The sequence below is a fragment of the Melanotaenia boesemani genome, chromosome 15 (genome assembly GCF_017639745.1).
Source record: "Melanotaenia boesemani isolate fMelBoe1 chromosome 15, fMelBoe1.pri, whole genome shotgun sequence".
Classification (NCBI taxonomy): domain Eukaryota; kingdom Metazoa; phylum Chordata; class Actinopteri; order Atheriniformes; family Melanotaeniidae; genus Melanotaenia; species Melanotaenia boesemani.
In genome coordinates, this window is record NC_055696.1 from 11,765,453 (window position 1) to 11,787,025 (window position 21,573).

Sequence of the window (21,573 nt, forward strand, 5' to 3'; positions counted from 1 at the left end):
GTTTTCAGTGATAAATGAGTTTAACTATTTCAAAATAAGTTATATTATGGTCTACATGATGTAAAATAAGGATGGCGCAAAACATAAAATCAGAGAAAGTTGAAAGAGAGTAACAGCATTGTAATGAAGCTGATCTTACTCTGCACGACCATAAAGTGAGCTGCATGATTAGAATGAGTTGTGTGCAGAAACAGATTTTCCATGCAGTGTCTTAATCTGTGACTGTGGTAAAGAAGAAATATTTGTTCTTATAGGTTGTGACTTTTCTCAATCTTCCTATTTGAGGAAGACAAAGTATTTGTTCAAAGTGCAAAACACAGCCTTTGGTGCATTGTGCTGCACTTATTAGCATACCAAAAGCAAATCCCATGGGCAGAGAAGGAAAATGCCAATGCCAGTTACTTAGAGAAATGTAACTGTAATTAATGCTAATGCTGCTGCTTATGCATGTGAGCACATGCACATGTAGGCACAATATACAGTAGATGCATTATACATGTATCAATGTTTATAGTAGCTTGCTGTGATCCAAAAGGTCACTGATGAACCATCTGTATTATCTGTCACTGGATCAATAAGAATATTGACATGGATGCAGATTTGGATCCGTTAGGAAAAGGACATACTTGTGATGTCTTTGCAATCCATAATGTAAGAAACAAAATTATTATCAATGATGAATATAAACTGTGTAGATAAAATTCAGCACAGGCAGCTGCTGTTGAAAAACTCTGACACAATTTTCTATCTATATGTAGGAGTTTCCGTTACACACACACTCTCTTTGGTATCCAACAGTAGACTATAAAAACAAAAAAAAAAAAGAAAAAAAAGAAAAAAAAGTGCTGTAACACCTTTGATGTCATTAGTTAGAAGACTTTGATTTGCCCATCAGCATTTTGAAGCCAGAAGTGTATGAGGCCAGATCAGTCTCAATAAGAATGAACTCACGCCAGGTGTTTCACAAATGCACACGCTCTGGTTTGCATTCGTATTTCAGAATCGGAAATGCACACGCTCTGGTTTGCATTCGTATTTCAGAATCGGAAATGCACACAATCTGTTTCACAAATGCACACGCTGTGGTTCACAAATATAATTTTGAGGCACACTTGTAAGATTATACGAATTGCTGAACGTGCATTTACGAACTGCTTCTCATTTGTGAACATCTCTGCATTCGTGAGAGAATTCTCTGCGGTGGATTTTGAGACTCCCCTGACGCCGCAGTGTAACGAATCTCACCATTGGTTGACTAATCTGTCAATCAAATTTCCGAGTGTGATTGACAGATTCATCAGTCAATCAGTTAATTCGATAACATTACATGATCTACAACGAGGGAATGTAAGATAAATGTGTTACTTACAGGTTGTGATTGTTGCGTCTCCTCCATGTCTGCCCGCTAGTTGGACTTTAACTACCATGCTCAAATAGCAGTATTAGCTCTGCGACAGGTCTAAAAGTGTGGAGAAAATGTAAGGAGCAGTATGATTGGCTGAATGCAAACACACCTGATTGACTGATGAATCTGTCAATCACACTCGGAAATTTGATTGACAGATTAGTCAACCAATGGTGAGATTCGTTACACTGCGGCGTCAGGGGAGTCTCAAAATCCACCGCAGAGAATTCTCTCACGAATGCAGAGATGTTCACAAATGAGAAGCAGTTCGTAAATGCACGTTCAGCAATTCGTATAATCTTACAAGTGTGCCTCAAAATTATATTTGTGAACCACAGCGTGTGCATTTGTGAAACAGATTGTGTGCATTTCCGATTCTGAAATACAAATGCAAACCAGAGCGTGTGCATTTGTGAAACAGATTGTGTGCATTTCCGATTCTGAAATACGAATGCAAACCAGAGCGTGTGCATTTGTGAAACACCTGGCGTGAGTTCATTCTTATTGAGACTGATCTGGCCTCATAGAAGTGACACATTCTGGAAAAGATAACAGAGGTGGAAAATGATTCTTGAAAAATTATTGGTGTTTTGTGACAGATGTTTACATCATTATGTCTTTTTGAATCGGAACCTATTGGAGACCTTGTAGACCAAAGCTTTTGAAGCCTTCATTGATTAGTGACCCTCACTGGTGCTGTATTTTAAAGCACTTATGCAGTGGCTTTACCTTTAAGATTCTGTAGCGTTGTCTCTAGGATGTTTGAATTTTATGTACCATTCAAGTTTTTTTATTCTTTTTTGCCAAAAAACATATCACCCAAAATTAATTTTATACAGTAGTGAATTATAAACGCTGTGCAACTGTGCAACTGTGCAACTGTCCGTACTGAGATATAAGTAATATAACAATACTCAAGAGAGTTTAAATCTTATCTAAAAACTCACAGTTATTAATTTCCTGACCTCTTTTCTTCACTTACTGCTGTTTTTAACAGAAAATGACTAGATGGCCTGCTTGAAAAGCTTCATATTTCTGACTTTTATTGCTGTATTGTATTCCACAGTTGAACTATAGTGCCACCGATGCCTTCTGCTCCAGACAGAGCGGTACCTCATGATTAATACTGTAATAACCAGTCTCTAACCTCTCACCCTGCTATTTCTTATATTATGCTGGGCAGTTGAGACTGGATTTAAAGGCTTGGCTTGTCTTATGAAACTGTAGAAATAGAACCACATATAATCAGTTTATCAGTAAATGGTAAACCATACCTATATTCATAAGTGTGGTTTGTTGAATCTGTCATATCTTGTGTTCTTCTGCTTGCCTATAGTTTTCTGCAGTAGAGAGGCTTCATAATAATCAAGCTTGTTACTTATAGCTATTTTGCTGTGTATTAGATATTTGTGTATTAGACAGTATTAGTGTGGATGGCAGCAGTATCTATTCAATGCAAGATACTACAAGTGGAAAAGATTTATTTTTGAATAGTTGTAATCAAGCTCAAATGTATATTTTGTATAATATAGATTGAGGAGAAAATTGGGGTATGGCAGTCCATTTTAGGAGAGCTTACAAAAGATTATAGTCACTGAAGATATGTTCCCACTCTATTCAGTTACACAATGGATGTTAGCATTAAAACTAACGGTCCTCACCTAGTCTTCACTTGAATGTATATCTCTACATAAGAACATTCTCATTGTAATAGAAAGTCTGAAATATTTTAGTAGTCTAGTAGTCACTTCTTTGTTTTTTATAAACATTCAGTTTACACATGTACTAGCTTCCCAGTCAGCCCAGCCACTACAAGTAAATGTGTTATAGATATGTTGGGGGGCCATGCTCAAAAAGAAGGAGCGTACCAGTGCAAGGTCAGTAATCAATTTGTAAGCTGTTTTTTTTGTGCTATGCAGATATCAGATCACAGGAACCATGACCCATGGCCTGTGTCGTGTAAACAGTGTCGTGTAAACAGGGCCTAAGAAAACACAACAGACAACCATCAGGAGCACCAGGGGAAAGAAAAACTGCAAATACCATGATCAACAATGAACACAACAGCAACAAGTGTATATGTGTGCGTGTGTGTGTGTGCACAAAACCAAGACAGCCCATTGCAGGGATGGCCATGCCCTCCCCCAGAAGGAGGCAGAGAAACGCCACAGCCAGAGCGTTCACTATGGAGTGCGGGCCCCAGGGGACTAGGAGCAGTGGTCCGCCAGCCCCGCAACGCACCAGCTTCCCAAGCATGAGTTGGTGGCAGAATGCAGAGCCCTGTGAACCTTATAGCCATCCACCACCCCAGGGAAGGCCCAGCCTAACACCCAAGGGGGCAGGGCCAGTCCAGATTGTCACCCTAAGTGAGTTGGCGCTCACCCCAGTACTCCCGACAAAGCACCACAGAGACCACAATGCCCCAAACCCACCCCCAACTCATCCATCCCTCTAACACTCACACCCCAGACCCAGCCCAACCCACCCCAATCCACAACCCAACCCACGCCTCCAAGCCCACCCCCCAGCCCCCCATTCCAAACCCTTCCCAACAAACCCATCATCCCATCATACCATCCACAACCATGTCACCCACCCACCCCTTCAGACCCAACCAACCCAACCAGCCCCCTGACTCAACCCCCACCAACCTCTAAGGGAGCAGCACAAGCAGACCAGAGGGAAGTAAGTCCCAGAAAAGTCACATCAACAAACAACCATGCACATCCCCTCCTCATCCATTTTATCCATCCATACCAACATAAAGACACACTTACTCCTCACCTGTGTTCAAAACAGATGCCCATACAGACACTTATATTCACAGGGTCCCCTGGGGGTCTCATGCCATTCAAGTGACAGCATGTCCCCCCTTCCCACTTTTTGCCCCTCTCCTCTCTCCCCGGGACGCTGCAGACACCCAGCAGTGATGCCAGGCCAGACCAAATCCAGCAGATCAAATCATCCCCCTGGCAGCACCTAGGAAACAGGGCTATGAGAAGACCCCCCCCCCCCGAACACACACACACACACACACACACACCTCCCCTGCTCACTAATGGTCGGACGGTATGTGTTTGTAAAGCAGTTAAAACGATGCCCTCCAGGCAGACCGCCCAAAGCGCCCCGTCCACCATGTAACACAGAGCTCACCCCCCCAAAGCCTTGTGAGTATGTTTGTACAGTGTCATTGTTTGTGCAAGTATAATTTAGATATCATATATTTTGTCAGAAGATAAGCACTTCTGTAAAGTAACACTTTTAAACTCTTTCTTTTGAAAAAAATTGTCATAGAACTGCAAAAAAAAAAAAAAAAAAAAAATTGCATCTTCATGTAAAATACAGGCATCTTAAGCATTTTACAAAAATAACATGCTTTTGATATTTTTCTAGGCCACTATCCAAGCCCTGCTTAAGGTTGAAAGACCTTCATGGTCTTATTCAGCAAAGTCCTGTTGAAATACTACTATATAAGCAACCCCAGTAACAGGGTACACATGCACAGAATGTGGAACTAATGAATACTAAACCAACACAGACAGAACATCCAACTCAGTGTTCTAAAATGTACTCTCAGTGGCAGCATAAGATGGCTCCACCTGTGGTTTTCAAGTTGGCAGACAGGCAAGATGAAGTCTGAACTTTGAATGTCATGACATGATACACACCGACTGGCCAGAAAAACTTGCTGTGCTCCATGAATGCCAGCATAATAGCAGCATAAGTGGACCAGCTGCATTTGGGTAAAACCTACACAAGTGTTTATGTGAATGGATAAATGAGGGCCACATTGTAAAGTGCTTTGTAGAGCTTACAAAAGGCCGAAAAGGTGCTATATTAGTGTAGATCATTTACCATTTGAGCTGCCTCTGCACAACAAAAACTAATGTCAGGCTTCATAGTAAATACAATGAGTATGCACATGGCTCAGTAGGGGAGTTGGCCCAAGGGGAAATGGAAGTTACACCAAACGCCAAACACCAGCTACAGACTTAAGCAGTAGATAGTGTTTAATAAAATATTATTCTATTCAATTCCATTAGTGTGATACTATTATTCACACTTAAGCAGATCATTTTGTCATCCATAAAGAAACAGTAACCCTATAACATGGGGCCTTAATTTATCATCAAACATTAAGATGAATAACTATATGATAAAACTACTGCAGACACACCTTAGGAATTAACCTCCCCTGTCACTCTTCTAATGTTTACTTACTTTGCATAATCCCCTGCATACTGAGTTACAATTAAATTTGAGCTGGGGAGTAAGTTGCCTGGCCTGTGTTAACATGCAGAGGGCATGATAAGCAAAGTACTAAAGCAGCTTTTCCAAAGTGTGTTCAGATGTTTCTCAAGGGAACATTGTGCAATGACACAGTTACAAGACAAGCTGTTTGTATTGAGTGAATAATTCAGACACACAACACTTCGCCACACGGTGCACCGCAATTAATGTTATTGATTGATCTATTTAACCTTCCCCTTGTAGATGCATTCTCCAAATGCTTCTCAGGAGACAAGATATTATCCTGGTGGTACACAGAGCCCAAACAAAATGAATCAATGATACATCTCATTTCTTAGCATGACCTCTACTTTTCATTCACAGCGCATATCAACCAGTAATTTTTAGGGAATAGCATATCATTCCAACTGACAGGCTGGTGCTCAAGCAGCAAGCAAGTAAAGGGCTGTCAAAGCGATGTTAAGATAGAAATGCACTGAAGGGCAACAGCTAATAGCAGGCAAGCATCCATTTTAATTACACGCTTCGTTCAGGATGGATCAGCTGTTACCAGGAGGCGCTCCAGAGTGGAAGCGCAATGCAGTGATACCTGAAAGTACAGATGAGAATTATCTGAAACGTATGTAATACTATCTGAGGAAAAGTGTTGGGACAGATGTAAAAAATGCAGAAACATGAAGCAGCAGGCAGATATCAAAAGGGTGGGAACAAATGTGAAAAATTCTGTAATGTGTGTGTGTTTGTGATTCTGATAATAATTCAGTATATCAAACAGTAAAATAAAAAAAATCCTAATTTATAAACATAATAAAATATTTCAAAGATAACATTCATTGTGCAAAAGTTAATTTCAAAACTACATTAATTTGTTAGGTTTTAATGGGCAAATTAATACTTGCCAGCAGGTCCAGAGCTGATAAATTCTCTGGCTTTTTAAACCTTGTGTTAACACGTAACAACTACTCTACAAGTAACTAACTGAGGATCTAAAAATTAAGCTAACTGATCTCTAGATAAAAGATTTAAAAGTTCTCCGTCAGTATACAATTAGAACTTTTCAACGTGTTGTTGAGAAGTGGCAGTTTAGACAAACTGGAACAGACAATGACTAATTTGATATCTGTCAAATGGTATTAGTAAGGGCAACACAACTTCGTAGGATGTCCAAACATTCGCATAAACCACAGCCCTTGTTTAATTTTGTCTCTGTTCCTTAAGTTTAATTAGATAAACAGTAACCATGCATTTGGCTTTTTTTTAACTGCTTACACCCATTTTAAAAAGTAATAAATGATTAAAGTCATATAAGAAAATGTAAAATATCCCTATTTATGTACGAAACAAGAACAACACATATAGTTATGCTCTTGTCTTATTCTAGCCAAGTTAATGTGTATTATTGTGTGATACATGTCTTAATAGTTCCAAATGAAACTTAATCACCCAAATATGTTTACATACACTTGAATGATCTGAATGTGCAAAATATGATGGACTTTGATATAATTTTTTGGTATCTTGTTTCATCCCACACTGCCTTTCCCTTTTAGCTCTTTTCCCACTTTTCTCTTTTGTTCTGCATCTTTTAGAAAAAATAGACACTGATGTGCTGTCACAGTAGTCCAGATTTAGCACTACCCTCCTCCCTCATCTCTGTGCATCCAATTTGTCGTTTACCATGTTTTTGTCTCCCTTCTCCTTTCTCAAAGAGCAGAACTGAATACTGTGCTGACAGATAAAGCAATGTCTTATTACAGAATAGCATAATAGCAGAGAGGGGGTTCTTACTGGTGCCCTCCCCATATTTACCTTCTGGTATCATCCAGAAGAACCAGTAATTGCAAAATCTTTACAATAATCACCATTAAATGTGGCAGTGGCAACTCACAAACTGATCATTAACATTACCAACTTTTTAAGCTTCATACTCCTTCAGCACTAGACTTTTATGTAGCTGAGTACCCTTGATTGTTACCCCCTTAAAAGTATATGCCTTGCTAACGTGTGTATTTGCGTACATATGCAAGCATAAGCACTGCTTCTATTTGTGCTTTAGCTGCCATCACAAGATGAGGCCTAAAGCACTAATTAGTCTCTATGATTACAGCTCAATCCCCCTTCTGCTGCCATTACATGCACATTTCCAGACATAGCCATAGCCTCTATATTTAGAGGAAGGAGATCAGTGTCTCTGCCAAAACTCTGTACCACAATTAGTCTGGGATGTGCATTAGTGGTATAATCTCTAACAACATTTGCTGGCAATTTGAAGCTATAGCTGTCATACATTTAGTAATATGCAGTATTTTTTGTAAGGTGCACACACATTCCAGGACTGTAAAATCACAGCCGCCCACACTGACCTACTTTTTTTTTCTCTGTAGTTTGGGTTAAATTAAGAAAATCCATTAGAATGACAAAATTTGCACCTCAAATGTTTTGGTATTTTCCTTTTTTACTTGCTAAATCATATTTCTCTAGGGGTGGACAGCCTGTGTGAAGTGCATACTGACTTGCTTCATGGCTACTGTATCATTACTTTAAAGTTTAAACGTTAAACTAGTCATTGAAAACAGAGCTCTGGTTTACTTGCCACACTCATTAATTTCACTAAGCCTGTGTGCTTGGCAAATTAATTTTCAACTACAAAGACAACTTTAGGCTTAAAAAGAGGAAGGCAGTAATCTCTGTGGAATGTCAGTGACATTTAAAAGTCAAAATATATTAATACATTTCCATCTTTAAATTCTGGTCTTTCCAGTTATCTGCAAAATGAGTACACTGGAGCATTACTTGAGGAGCATCGCTAAGAATATATTTCCCTATTTCCACCATATTGACACTGTAAATATTGATAGTAATCTTTAGATAAGAATGAAATACAATTTATGTGCTGGAAACATTGTAGGGCACTCAGTACTGAAGAGTACATTTGGTTTGCTTGCTTAGAGGGAACAGATTCTTAGATGCTCTTACAGCCCGGGCCTTTGCGAATTATTTTGCAAGCTCAATCAGCCATGAAGGGCTGAGAGTATGAAACAAAGTGGTCTTTGATAATAACAGAGGTTTTCTGCCATGGCATAGATAGAAAAAAAAATCAACACCACTGAAAATTATTGTGTCAATTAATTAAAAAAACTTTTCAACATGCAGTTGCTTGCACTAGCATATCTCTGTATATGAAGCATGTGTTTATTTGCCCTGCAGTGAAATGATCGATAAGGCTATTAACATTTTAAATTGTTCAGTCTTAACTCTGAAAACATCAAGAGAAATGTGAACATGCATCAACAAATATTCATAGAAACCTGTGTCAAGATGATTAAATGTTTAGCAATGTTTCCAAATGGGTCTTTAATCATTTAACATTGCACTATCATTAGCATAGACTTGCAGAGAATTTATATACAAGTCATGTTCTGACTGTCAGATGGATCTCCGAGTCGTTTGATGATGGACTGGCGACTCTGTTCTATGGCCAAGTATCTGTGTTTGGTACTTTTCTGTCTAACACTTATTTAGTTTCATCTCCTGCCAAGTAAACACCAGCCAGTCATTGCTGGTACATATGTCCAGTGTCACACTCAGGATATCTCATACAAACACACAATCATCCAGTGCTTTTTGTAGTGCTCATCCCCTGAGGAATTATTTTCATTTTGCTCAATTTATGTCTTGGCTATAACGTGTTTCAGTTGACTGCCTGTTACACTTGGCTGTAACTGCTGCAGTCCTTATTTTATGGTCACATTGCTCTAGAACATGTGATTACTGAATACAGATTTGAACAAAACAGCAGCATACAGTGGCCCCCTTTTTGCCTATATGGCTAGTTTTGTGAGAAATGGTCAAGTGATCTCCACAAGGTACAAAGGTAAGTCAGGAGGCCCTCCTGCCTTGCTTAAACATCTCTTTGATCCTCTCTGCCTGGTTATCCTCTGCAAAAACCCCAGCCTGTGCTGCTTAGCTGCTGAGTCGTAATCCCCATCCAAATTCCCTGCTGCCTATGTCCTATTTCTTGACCACATCCCTAAAAAAAAAGGAAATGAAAAAGAAAAAAAATCCTTGGTTTGAACTAGTCCTCTCTAGACTTTTCTGTTCAGCACTCAGGATCTCAGAGGGATTTTAACATGGTGATGCAAATTTCTAAAGCATTAGAAATTACTGTATTGCATATGAACATTTAAGCTACATTGATGCATTTTCAGTGCAAATATACAGTGAGCTAATGAAGTTAGAATAGAACTTTGTGGCTGCAATACATGTGTGTTTATTGAAATAATAATGTAAAATTTCATGAAACATTTTGATACACACCTTACTGGATTTATCTTTTCAGTCCCCAAACAAGAGCTGAATGACTCTTAATGTCTTGAAAATTGTGCACATATACTTGTAAAAGGAGGTGTTATTTAGTACTGTCTATGCAGCTTGCTCGGGCTATTAGGAATATTTTACATTAAGCATCAACATGCAGAAATCATGGTATCTTTGTACAACACTGTATGCTGTGTAATGTAATGTTTATTTATTAGTGTTGGGCACATTAATGCATTATTATCACATAAAAGCATGAATTAATTAATGCTAAACATTAATTATTTTATCTTGTGTTAACACAGTTGTTTTTTCTTCTTAGTTCTTTCTTACTGGTTCTGACCACATGCAGAGGCTTGCAGTCCAATGCTTGGGTCTCCAAGCCAGAGGCGGTTCTCCAAGGCCTCTACCTCCATGTCTTGTCCCGCTGCAGTGATGCTTCTGATCTGAGATTCTGGACTTTCTGTTGATACCACACATCTCTATAGCTACATTGCAGTCCTGACATTACAATAATAAAATCGGATGTTAACCCCTTAAGCCCCTGTAGTGAAGGGTGCGGGGCTCAAGAGGTTAAGCTAAACAGTCATGCTAAGAATGTAAAGTTAGATAATTTATAGGCAAGAAATCTGAATAATGAACCACTAAAGGTGCATGGATGGAAGTTATTGTGCATTTTATCAATATTTATTTCACCTCACAATCTATAAATGGGGATCTTATAATCCTGCATTTTATCTGTTCACCTGATTTCTAATATTCATCAGATGTTGTTCCTTCTGTGTTTTGAATGAAGCAGCTTCACAGCTTTAAATTCATCCTGCTGACATTTTACCTTTTAGTTGGTAAATCCTGAAATTATCCTCCTTGCTCATAAGTATGCAATTTTATGACATTTAATATTTAGGATGAGATTTACAAGACATATTTTAACTGTTACTGTATAAAGAAAAATCTGATATTAAAAGCTGTTTAATTGTTTAGTGTTTGTAAACCAAAAGTTACTTAGTTAGCTAATGATTTTCTTTACATAGCAGGACCTTTAGAGGGCAAGGACATTTTATGCATCCCAATGCGATTAATCGCAATTAATGACGATTCATCACAAAAATTTAATGCAATTAATCACCACAAAAAAATTATTATCGCCCCAGAACTATTATTTATACAGTTTCATTGCTAATTTCTGGTTGTTTTTCTTTTTGAAAACATGTGGTGGGGGGCCAAGTTTATAATAAAAAAAAAAAAAAAAAAAAAGGGAAGGTTTGCTGCACATTGTATTTGACATCAAATAAATGTTGTTGTTTTTTTTGTGGTATTCTGTTAACAAAGTGATATGTGGAGGACGGGACTTGTCAGAGCCTGACACCTGCTTACCATCTGGAAGAGGGACATATTTTCAGTTGAGGTAAGCTTAAATTGAATCCCTGTCAGATATTGTGATGGTGCCAGTAGATGAAGTCCTGCATGCCTTGTCTTCTAGTAGATCATTTGCTTTATTGTAAGTGTGAATGACAGCTGAAGTGTTGGCATAATATATTTAATTTAAAAGACAAAATTAGAAGCATATGAAAGCAGTGATCCTCTGCTCTGGCTAATATTGTAGATGAAACAGAGATGCGAGGCAGCACTGAACATGCAGCACAGTGAGGTGCAAAGTGCACATGAAAATGCTGTGGTATAAATTGTCACAAAAATTATACAAGAACATGAGGTGCATTAAATGCTAAGCTGTTCTATGCTGCTGCTGCCTCACACAAATCTGCTAGACAATGTTTCTGTGCTTTAAATGATTTATCAAAACTTTAAGTATTGTTGAAATGGTCTTGTGTCCTTCCTCAGGTCAATGTCCCAACACAATCTTCCTTTGCAGGTCTATAGATCAGTCTCATGTATGCCATCAGCTTTGCATCCTTATGTGGACAAGTCTGTGCCTAAATGATGAATTCAATTATACACAGCTAGACTCAGGCTATAGTTGCTCTGGAGTCTAAAGCATGACTTACTGTGTTAGTGTCTGGAGCAAATAAACACTTGAATGAGGGAGAATTTTCTACAATTAAATGAAGATGAAATTGAGATTAGTCTGTTTGGTAGCAAAGAGAAGAGGGTCAGCATCGGTAAACACCTGGAGACTCGGGCATCTTAAATTCATAACCTTGGAGTATTGATAGACTCAGATTTGACTTTAAGCAGCCACATCAAAGCTGTCACAAAGACAGCTTTTTACCAGCTCAGAAACATCAGCAGAATTAAAAGTTTAGTTTCCCAGAAAGACCAAGAGAAACTCCATGCAATCTATGAAACTCCATGCATTCATCTCCAGTAGGCTGGATTACTGTACTGGTCTTTTAACAGGACTTCCTAAAAAAGAGCATTAAACATCTGCAGCTCATCCAAAATGCTGCTGCCAGAGTTTTAACCAGGACGAAGAGATCTGAACACATCACACCAGTTTTTAAATCTTTACACTGGCTTCCAGTCAGTCACAGAATAGATTTTAAAACCCTTCTGATCATTTACAAATCCCAGAACGGTTTAGGCCCAGAATACATCTGTGATGTTCAGAGAAAATAAACCTAGCAGAGCTCTTAGATCCAAAGACTCTGGTCAACTAGCCCAGACCAGAGTCCAGACTAAACATGGAGAAGCAGCATTTAGCTGTTAAGCTGCAAACAAGTGGAACAAACTGCCAGTGGAGATTAAACTTTTACAGAATGTAGATACTTTTAAATCCAAGTTAAAAACATTTCTTTTCTCGTGCACCTATGCAAGCAATCTGCATTGTAACTTTTTAACTTATCATGCTTTTAATCATTTTAATGTAATTTATGATTTTATTGTGATTTTTGCTATTTGCTGCTGACTTTTACTAATTCTGAATGCTTTCTTTGCACCATCTGAAATGCTTATAATGTTTTATGTAAAACAAACTTTGAATTGTCATGTACATGAAATGTGCTATACAAATAAACTTGCCTTGCTTAAAGGGCCACTGATAAAATAGGATGAACCAGGAAGCAGTTCACAGGGCCATAGGAAAAGGTCTGAATGTTTAATGACCTAAATAGGATATTTCCATGTTTTTATTTTAAACAATCTGACAAAACACTCCAAAGAACCCACTCTTGTTTTGTTATAGAGAAATGTCATCAATTTTAAGATGAGTCCAAAATGTAATAAAATGTAGAAATTGTTTTAAAAGTCTGAAGATATGGTTCATTGTATACTCATCTATGAAGAAAAACAGTTAAAAGGTTATTAATTTGGGTTGACAACATCCTCAGTGGTCTTTAATTCAGAAGTCATGTTTCCAGTCGAGCTCATCTGTGCAACTGCTGATTATTGTTCACAAAAAAAACAACTGCAAACCACTTTTTTATGATTTTTCCCTTGTTTTTGTCTGTCCCTGGGTACACACTAAGGCATCAATCCATCAATTTTGTAGACTAGGTTATTCCAGTACAGGGTTGCTTGGAGGCAGGAGCCTATCATGCCGAGTGGCAAGAGGCAAAGTACACCATGGACAGATTGCCACTTCATTGCAGACATCTCAGCTAAGTATTAGCATTTGAGGATTCTAATATTGGTCCAAACTATTATTTAGTATTATAACTTACTCATAAAGTGACTAAACTATAACTTAAATGTTGATCAAATGTGATTATGTCCAACTCCAATCCAATCTCAATGGGACTAATACATTGTCTAGGGGATATGCTCTCAATTATGAAGGAAGATCAGAAAATATTTCATGCTAAAGCAGCCAATCTGAGAAAATGTTAGAAAAGAAGTGGACTAAAATTTTACCTTATTATTAGGTGAAAGCTGTTGAAGCTCTAAAGCTGGTGGGGATCAGCTGCTATTGTTTGCACCAGAGTGTAAGTGCAGAGTGTACCGTGGACTGCCTGAGGAATCAGAGTCTTAATGGATGACTAACCTGAGAAAGTGCAGCTGCTATTCTTAAGTGATGGAGGGTTGTCTCAAGACTGTCTCACATAAACACACACGTCTGACAGAATTGTGGTTCCCATGTCCCTCACTCACACACATACAAACACATATTTTCCTCAGGTTGTGCGACTTTGGTCCTTGGATGCGATCTTTCTTAATCAGGCTTAAGTTTTGCAAAGGGTGAGGGGTTGAGTTTTACACTGATAAGGTTGATTTTAGTTGGAGAAGTAAGTTGTGGTCACAGGTCCACTAACTAAAAGTTGGTGATATATACCATCAAGACTCTCAAGATTCTGCTCAATGGTTTACCAGTGCTTGTTGTTGACTATGCTGGTCTGTTTGCTAATTTAAATTTGACATAAACATACCTTCAAGCAAGAATAAAAAAATAATATTCAGTGAGATTAGATCTGAAAGTTTAAAATAATCCAACCTGATGAGTAAACCTGATGCACCATGTTGCATTACATGATATGACAATGTGAAGAGTGCCAGCACCCTGAGAGAGTACAGCAGAGGTGTTATTCCAGAAGCAAGGCTGTCATGGCTGTTTACCACTGCATGTGTTTGGTTGTAATACACCATTTCCTATTCTGGGCACTGTTCTCCTAGGTGCATGGTAGCTTGGTAAACAAATGTGTTAGCCTAACTTCCACTAAAGTAATTCAATTTTAGATGCAGGATATCAGCCTGTAGTGTTTCTTCTCATCCAGAGGAAGAATTTCAGTTACTACTCAGGTGAAGCATCCTCCTATTTAAACACTTGAAGGAAAATAAGACACCTTACTGATCACAAAGCAAAACCCCAAACACCCCAAATTGTCTTCCCTCTCTCTCTTTTCCAAATAAATATGAATTGTGTTTATTTTCTTCGATTGCCTGAAGCCTTTTGAATTTAAATAACAGCTACCACACCACCCTGGCGTTAAGTCTAGTTATTTAATTCACCATTAACCAAAATGCAATTGTGTTATTTTTACAGGAGTCTGCAGTTTAATAACTGAAAGTAGCTGTGTGTTACTGCAATGATGTGACTTTAATGATGACAAATTCTTTGCGTTTACAGTGTTATGCAAACACGCTTGCCTAAACTTGCTGAATCAATATTTAATTAGGTTATTTACTTTATCATTCTATAAAGACAGAGCTATTTTATTACCAGTTGGAGATTGTGTTGATCTAATTTTAGCTGTCAGGTTCAGAACAATGAGTCACACCACACTGCTTGTAGAGCCATCTGTGTGCTTCTGTACCGTCTGGTCCAGTCACATTATTTGCAAGTTTCCAGTTGTTAACCGAAGAAGCAGATGTCTTATACTTTCAAGTTACCTGTCAGCTTGTTGAATATGAACATGTGGTGACATTTGAGGGTATCGCTTGTTTCATAGCAACTCCCAACCAATTTACCTTGTGCTAATTGTCGTCAACTTCCTAACTGCTTCCTAGCAACTAACTATTGTTTCTCATGCTTTCTTTCAGTCTGTCCATTTTGGTTTTCTAAGGCTTCTTACTTTTTTGCTGTTTCTTCTCTCCTGCCTACTTAACATATCTCTGTTCAAATGTGTTTTGGTTCGTGCTTTGAAGGGCCACCTGTAGCCTCTGTGACATTTTGGAACAGCTTAAGAAATTCTCTGTGCCCTAAGCTGTCCTTGCTCTTGTAAACAGTGTTTTGTTAACATTGTTACAGTGGCTGAGCTCAGTGTTTGTTTATTTCCAATATAAGAAAAAAGCTCTGTTGGTGCAAACATAATAGGTACTCTGATATAATGTGCTTATAGTGTATGTCCTGTGCCTTGTGGGAAGACTAATAACCATTTGAAAGAAAACAGAGCTCGATGAACATGCATATCAGTGTGTTTTTGTGTGCGTGCATGTGTGTCTGTGTGTGTGCATAAGGGTTGGATAAAAGGTTCATTTATATTGCAGTAATGCAAGTATAGAGAAGCTGGGGACTGTATTGATTGAAAACAAAGCTCATGTACTATCCTCAGTCCTTGTTATGAAAAAAGCCCTTCATGGGACTTCATCTCCATCTGAAAGTAATAAGTCATTTTAGAGCCAAAGTGCTTGGCTACGCTACACTTACAGAGAGGTCAAATCTGGCCAGTACAACAATGCCTGCCATAATCTGCAACGCTAAGAATCCGTGTCACTGCACCCTGTGTAGTCATTGGTGGCAGGTGGAGACAGACACAAAGGGATGGATCACACAATTAAGTCCACTTAGAGATTAAACAGCAACCACCTATTTCCATTATCTGTTTCACCCAGTAACCATGGAGACAGGTTTAGATTCACTCTCTGTGAAGATGAATAATGTTTTCATATATACATAGACCATCTCTTCACACCATCAGAAGCTAAAAGACAAAAATAGATGAGAAAAGTTAAATATAGTTTTACAAACTCATGACAATATAGCAAGCTTGTCAAACTGTTCTTTAAATAGAAGAGGAACTATCTAAGAGTAGAAGAAAAAAATAGGTTCACATTAGCTGTTTATCCTGGAATGCTCTTTCACTGGTCTGAATCACTTTGGAACCAAAGGATCAAGTATAACATAGACAACAACAATTGAGTTTCACTCACTTTAACAAATCCACATAATTATTTTTCTGCAAATCAAATCAAATCATATATATATATATATATATATATATATATATATATATATATATATATATATATATATATAATACAGTTTTTTTGACTGCTACAGTGCAACGTGTCAAAAGTTTATATATCAACAAAATTTAAACTATAATACAGTTCCAATCAGATCTGTAATGTTTACATGGACCCTGAAAAAGGTATTCTGATAATGATGTGCAGTCACATGCATCACATGTTTGAACGGAATAAATAATTTTGACATACACAGAACTGTACCGCTGTCCGACTTTTACAGCTGTAGAAGAAACAAGGATTTCTGATGTAAACAAATATCACTGCTTGTCTGTAATCATTGCCATCTTACTGATTTCAGTATCACCTCCTTATTGATTTTAAATCATTTTAAAATCTCAGTGTATTTTTACCACATACAGATCAGTTCTGTTCTGTCTCCCACTAGACGTTGCTATTTTCCTTTCTTTTTTTAAATAAACATTATTTAGTAAAAGAGACAGAGAGTGCAGTTTAAGCGCTAACATAAAGTGTGAGATTATGATATTTTGTCGTATGGCTGACACAACGGGCATGAGCAGTAAGGATCATCTCTATCCACCATTTAGAATACGTTTGTTCATGCACACCTGTCAGATGAATAATTGACATAACCCATAACTCTCAATCAGAATAAAATTTAGCCTGTGAAAATATTTGTGTGATTGGATCAGTATATCCTGGTATGCTTACATGAAGCATTTTCATTTCGATTTTGTCTATGTAAACATGGCTATTGTTGCCCCTCTACAGCTGCATATACTGACATTTGATACATCTAGAAGGATAGATGAAGGAATCAAGAACTTGCACATTCCAATTTCAAGAGTTATGAATAGACATTCATACATACTTGTTTCTTCCTGTTCAGAGTCGCAGATGCTGGATATTATCCCAGTTGTAATAGGATGAAATTGGGGTACACACTGGACAGGTTGCAGAATCAAATGAGATGAACAACCATATACACCACACATTTGCATCTACAGTTAATGCAGAATTACAAGTTAACCTAACATGCATGTTTTTGGACTGTAGGAGGAAGCTGGGGTACCCAGAAATCGTATCTAAGCACAGAAAAAAACCTGCAAACTTCACACTAAAGACTCCAGCTGAGATTTGAAACAGGCCTCTTTTTTTCTGCGAGGTGACACATGCCGCCTCAACTCTTTGCTGCCAATGCATGGGGCAATTATATAAAATGATAATATAGTAATTGCATTCGAAACATAGAATTATTATTCAGAAAATAAATTGCAAGCAGAAGATGCATTTGCTGGAATATAAACAAAAAGGTAATTTGCCATCTAAATTCGATTGTTTGTTTGTACTATAAATGACTTTTATTACTTTAGATATTTACAATTTTGTTGCAAGCTGCTGTGAGGGAAATTGCATACTGTTATAGTCTGTGCTTTCCTATAACACAGAGAAAGAAGATGGAAATCAAACTGTGCCAGGCTTAATTCACATTTATACTTCAGTGATCTGCTTTAGTGAAATCAATGATGCATAAAGTGATGCTTAATCAGTGACTGACAGTAGAAGTGGGATAGGTTTAACATTAGTTGCCTTTGGGAAAGCAGTTGTTTGGAAACTAATGGATAGAAAATGATGAACTGTAAACTATGAGACACCAATCTCGAACAGATCCAGTGTATTAGCCGTAGCTCACTGATATACACCATTTACGTAACATGTAAGACTGATCAGTCTCATAACAATGCAATGCTCTGTTGTGAAACAATTGCCCCGACATTCATGCGGATGGTACTTTGACATGCGCCCCAACAACAGCTGGTAAATTTCGTGAAAAGTTGTATTTTATGCAGTGTCATAAGTTTTTCCTCAACTGTGATCAAAAAGCTCTTGTTCTTTACCGTTAGGTGGCACAACAGATTTTTGACAGATTTCTGCACATTTGGCATCCATCATGCCTCCTATCATCTTTGAGCTCTCTACAGCTAGTAAAAGCTAGTATGAAGTTAACGCTACTTTTATCTATTTTTGGCCCCAGGAATGTGCATAATGAACATCAAAACAAGTCAGAAGTACAAAGTTTTGAGGTCAGAAATTTATGTTTTATTGCTATAATATAGTAACTCTGGTGCCTGATATTACAAAAAAATGTAGTCAGTATTGAAAAGATGAAGTAAGCATAAAATGAAAATAGAATAGAAAACTAAACAAAACACACAGATGTTATGATTCTAAACCCTGCAGTCGATTCCTCCCTTTCCAACCTATTTATGTGGATTTGTTCATATGAAATTCCACCACAGTTTTATCATATCGTTCTTTGTGATATTAAATATCTTGATGCTAAAAACTTGTGTGTATGCTGAAGACTCTGCTGGCTTTGACAAAAGAGCAATATTTGATGCCCTGAGATGATAATGGGTGTGCAGAGTGATGCACCCCACCATACTGTGAACATTCCTGTGGAACTGCTCGGGGAACAAGACTAAGAAAAATAAAAGATGTTGATGTTGTTGCCCAGATCTCAGTCTGATTGAGATTTGATGATTAGATGGGATGAGCCAACAAGTCTGTTTGGACGTTTCTTCCTGCATCTCTGTGGACCTAAAAAGATTTGTTTCCAACATCCAAGCATTAGACAACACAGGAAACCCCCAGATATCCAAGCTGAAAAACCTGATGGTGAATTTTTCTTTTGGCCACATGAGCAGAAGCTACACAATCAGGTGGCTCTAATGTTTGATGCAGCTATTCAGTAACTTTATAGTGTTGACTGAAATCAAAGAGGGTATATTTAAGAAAGGAAAGTGCAAATATGGAATATGTAAAAACTGCCTCTGCAAGTTAAGCTTGGATTGACTTCATCTGAATATTGCATGTGATGTCCATATTACTAACTATGTAAAACTATAAAGAAAAAAAAAAAACAACAACAATCACGACCACGCATGCTCTGACTCTGCTTTTATACAAAAAGAGTGTAGGATGAAAGCAGTGCAGGCAGAGGTTTTGTGCTATGAAACCACATTAGACTGCATCACCTCACCCACTGAAACTGGTTATGTGTTCAGTGAGTCAGTACTTCGTCAGGGTGAAAGAAAGTAATGTGGTCTCACTATTTGAGGTGTTGATGATACTTAAACTTGACAGTTTATTTAAGCTTCAGGGTTCCAGTTCCAATTTTATCACTTTATATGACAAAAAAGGGCACTACAAGGTGCAGGGCCTTACTGTGACATGGAACCAATGCATCACTCTTCTATTTGGCTTTTATACATATATATATATATAGAATGAGCTCAGACAATATAATCCACTAACCTTTTAGGGTCACTTAAGAGTGTTTTATAGAGTTTACTTTTTCACCTTTATTGCAGCTTTATATAAAAAAAATTAGATGTATGTAACAGCAATTCTCCAATGGCTGCATACTAACTTCCACTCAACATCATTATATCAATCATTTGTCTTTATGAACCATCAACCTGAACTGAAAGACTGTACTGCTTGATGACACTGATATTAACATTTCTTCAGATTGCTTATTTAAACTGTAACTGGTGCATTTCAGTGTCTCATTTCAATCCTTTCCCACTCACAGTACAGTCACACTGCCTATGAAAGGTGAAACTGAGAGCATGTTTGTCCCCAGTCATGAGCAGAGACCCATCCTGTTTACTGAATATTATCCATCAATCGTGATAATAATGGAGCCAAAACCTTTCTCCCATGATCAGGCATTTAGGCTAGAAATTCAGACATACAATTTAAGTGTTTCTCAGTTAGATAAATTATTGATGGGGTCAAATGGGCAAGCTCAGTAAAAGGGATAACTAGGATTCACGGTCCATCTCAAGCTCACAACAGTTCTATCAGAATAATTCATCTTAACCTGTTTATAATGAAAATCATAATCAAACTTTATTTATAAAGCTTGTCATGCTGAAGGCAACACAATGTGCTTTACATGAAAAAAAAAGCTATTCATGGATATTAAAAATAATAAAACAAGCCTTTGGACACATCAAAAAAGATTACATAACAATTAATAAAAAACACTCATTAAAGTCTTTCACACCCATTCCCCCCATGGTTAGACTAAAAAATAATTTTGTGTTACATATTGCCAGGTACAGGATGTAATTCGATTTCAGGTTGGCTGGCATCAGCAGTGAAATGTCACAGACTGATTATTTGTACGCAGACATTTCTAAAATTCAATTTTTTTCTGAGAAAAAGAACAGATAAGATTTTTTTTTCACTAAGTTGTCATTTATTAATAAGAATAAAACGGTCACAACTTGCTAGCGTGATGGCACAGAGTGACTTTATTTCATTTTAAGGTACAATTGTCAATGCCATCAGATTGGCAGCCACGTTTCCATCAGTCTACACATGCTGGCATTTTTTTAAAGTTCTTTGAATGCATTGAAAAGTGCTATATAAATCCAGTTCATCATTATTATTTTAGTTTCTACATAGGATTACACAAATACTAAATATACAGTATAAATAGACAGAATGCCAACCTCAGTTTCATAAATCTTTTTAGAGAAAGGGAAGCATCAGGACATAACCCTATCCAAAATAGATTCCAGTTGTTTAGAGAGGCCTCTTCAGTAGTGACTGACAATACTGCCTAATCCCAAAATACTATCTTCAATTAGTGGGGAAAATTGGCAAAACACTAACCAGTGCATCATTTAACAAAGCAATTTCCAGCAGTGAGGAATCCAACAAGTCCAAGACAGCTCAACATACACACCTGGTCAGCAGCCGGATACAATGGGCAGCACCCCACATGTAATGACGCAAACATTAACCAGATGAAAATGATTATGAAACTGATGGGTCTCAGTCAGGTTCAGCATTTATTGTAAATTCAGCAATAGTCAAATTGAAAAATAAAGAATAATACTTATGTATCAAGAGGAGCCTATCATCCATAAAACACATTTGGCAGAGTAAATTCGTTTGGTACAACACAGCACCCAAACCAGAGC